The sequence below is a fragment of the Cyprinodon variegatus genome, unplaced genomic scaffold (assembly GCF_000732505.1).
Source record: "Cyprinodon variegatus isolate N-32 unplaced genomic scaffold, C_variegatus-1.0 Scaffold173, whole genome shotgun sequence".
Taxonomy (NCBI): Eukaryota; Metazoa; Chordata; class Actinopteri; order Cyprinodontiformes; family Cyprinodontidae; genus Cyprinodon; species Cyprinodon variegatus.
Window position 1 is genome coordinate 666698 of NW_015150626.1, and position 3447 is coordinate 670144.

Below are 3447 nucleotides of genomic sequence, written 5' to 3' on the forward strand. Positions count from 1 at the left end.
TTTTGGGTCAACAATAAATCTAGAAAAGTTTCCATCTCTGCCATGGGTCCTTCAAACCTCCACTCAACCTGACATTGTCTTAGCACCCACTGATCTTTTCCCAGTAGTTCCTACTTTTTATGAAACTATTACAGTATAAGTTGATGGAGGAATATGTAATAATAAAATTTCACCCCTTTATTTACAGCACAGGTGGTGCCCGATCAAGGTACTATGTCAGAATGCTTGAAATAGTAGAGACTGATCTATTCTCAAAAAAAAAAAAAATTGTGAAGCAGTTTACATGTTTGGTTGCTAGATTGTACGTATATGCTACCGCACAGTATGTGCCGATGTCCTATTTGAATACAAGGCTTAAAACTTTCTGTGCTGATACAGGTTACAGTTGCTCAGGTTATCCTGAGCTATCTCTATAGTTACTGTATGATGCTGTAGGCTTAGATTGCTGGAGGACATAGGGACCACTTTTCATTATTCTGCTTCATTCAATTTCTATTCTTGAATTCTGCACTATTTGGTAGATCAGTCCCTACCTTTATGTGTTCTAATTCATGCCTTATTGTATGAAAACTACTCATCTGCTTATCAGTTCACTTCCTAAACATAGCCACCAATGGAGAAAGTTTAGTATTACTATACTTCTGCTAACAAAGCAAAAAGTATTTATGGATCAGATGTTTCTTTTGCATGTCAGTCTTTGTACGGGCAGAATGCGCCTCTCACTGAGCTTGGTTCTGGTTCTGTTGAAGGTTCATCCCTGTAAAAATATAATTTTTTTCTCTCCACTCTCGCTAAATACATGCTTGGCATGAGGGAATGCTATAGAATCAATGACAGAATGTGAGAGAACGACTAGTGTCGTCACATGCTCATGCAGGAGAAGCGAATCCTGCAAAGTCAATGACTGGATGCAATCAACTGTGTTTCCTTAGATTGATATAAATGTATGATCTGATTTTTTTCTCCCTGTGAATGCCTTGAGATGACATGTGTTGTGAAGTAGTGGTATATAAATATACTGACTTGAATTGAAAGTAGGACATTTTATATTAATTTATTTTTATTCACATGTATTCAATACAAAATACATGATAACCTTCTTTAGGGAAATGCCTTGAAATTTCAGAAAACAGTATTTTAACAAGATGTTATCTTGCTCACAGATAAATGGACCATCCCTAGAGGGTGAACAGGTTTGTAGAATTGTAATTTTCTGTAAAACATTCTCCAGGAGAGAATTCAAATTAAATGTAGGTTTCATAAAAACATGACTACCAATCGATTATTTTTAAGGATATATGCTGTCTGGAGGAAAGTGGCAGAAGTGCATAGTTAGCGGATATACCCACCCAATAAGACATACAGGTACTTTATATGTGTTTTCAGACTATGAATGAATAATTAATTTAAGTGTTTGGGTCATTTTTGTTTGTTCAGTCTACATATTGGAAAAAGGTTGTTTCTCTTTCACAACATCATTCATCTGTTTCGCAGCTTTTTTGCTTTCTAATTAATGTGGACCCTTCAGAAAACAGGATGATGAGATAATATAACAATATTAGTTGATTTTAGGTCAATTACCCAGCTTCAACCAACCATGGATCTGTTCTTAGTCTCGCATTGAAAGGGCCTTCGACTTGTAAATTTTTTAGGGGGAATTTTACACGTTATCCTTCAGGTTTGATTCAGCCATTTTCTTCACAGTCAAACAACCATAATCCAAATCAAGCAAAATTCGGATAGATCCGTGCTCTGTCAACAACAAAGCACGCTCAGCTTACTTTTCCTGTCTGACCGGATGTGTGTAACCCTGTCTGGGTTGGAAAGAGAACTTCCATCATCATTCACTGATTCATACAGGGATCAGTCACTAGAAGGGCATTTATACATTCCAGTGTATAAATAAAAATAAAAAATGAGGGTAGATGTTGTGACCAGGAATGGAGCAGATACTTTAAACAGTGGTTAACTCCACTCTGCTGGTAAGAGACAAAAACAAATGACTATTTCATTCGAGGCTACCAGTGAGGCCCTCTTAGATTGTAACAGGAGCTGAGATCCGAAAGCGCACAGGCACAGGCTTTGACGAGCAATGTAAATATTTAGGGTCACCAGTCACACAGTGGAAAATGAAAACCATGACACTCTTTGGGTATGTGCGCGATACATAAAATACTGTGCTGTGGGACTATGTATACATGTCAGGAAGGGTACAAGGTTTACACTACAGCATTGTGTGACACAGTGTGGTATTTCGGTTTCCCCAATACCGTCTGCAAACATGTGGGTTTGTGTGTGACTACGTTTTCGCAAAAAACAATCGCACCGCATGCCTACATGTGTTTGTGTAAAGAAAAGGAATCTTCTTTATACTTTTCATTTCTTCCTTTGAGTAGGACTTTGACACGAGGCAGACAACCATTTTCTGTCTGATGCAGAAGCTGTGGCATTCAGAGCGGCACATTAATCACTTTTGAAGGCGCCCCTCTTAGAATAGACACCATCCTCTTGAAATGGGCTGACATGTAGATTTCTAAAGTTTTTAATTTTAGTTTAAGTTTATGAGAAAAAACAAAATATAGCCAAACAAAGACTACAGGTATTTCTTGAAGACATACACCTTGGATGATTTTCTGCTTTTTAATGCAGACAAATTAGAATTTGTCATTGGTACAAATTCTTTAAAAAGAAGCTGATTGGTCAGTAACTTCAAATTGATCTCAGATAATTAAAAACTTGGTAAAATTTTTTGGGACTGAATCCCACTTAAAAGATTTTTCTAGAAAGTTCTTTCATTTCCAGAATATTGCAAAACTTAGTTATATCTTGTCTGGGAGTGATGTGAGAAACAAATCCATCATTTGTTACTTTAAAGCTGGACTTTGATTATTTTTTATTATCTTATCAGGAAGTCCTCAGATTTCACTTAAAAACGTTTAGTTGATCCAAAACGTTGCAGCCACGGTTTTGATGAACCAGAGTTTATTTAACTTTGAAAAGGAGAATTTTCCAAATCCACTTATCTACCTGGTTTTGGACATAAACAGAGGCAGTGGCATCTTGGAGCAGCTTTGTACAGGATGCAATCAGGAAGTCTACAGGTTATCAGTTTGTGTAGATTTCAAGCTCAAATAAACTTAAATAAGCTTTACTACATCTTTCAAACATCACCTCACTAAGTTGAGTTACATTTTCCTTGGAGCAGCTACAGCTGCAGGGAGGGACTGGCGTGGGGTTCCCTCTTGGTTTCTATCACCTCTAATGTGGTGTCAGTGCTGCAAGGCATGCTGGAAGCTGTAGTTACAGTTTGATATCGGTTTTTCATGAGTATATCTTTCACAACAACCTTTTCCAAAGTTTAGTTATCCTCGTCCTCATTATTATTTGTCACGGTTGGTTTAGGGATTAAACCCACATGCAGAACACCACTGGAGACTGATAAAAAGT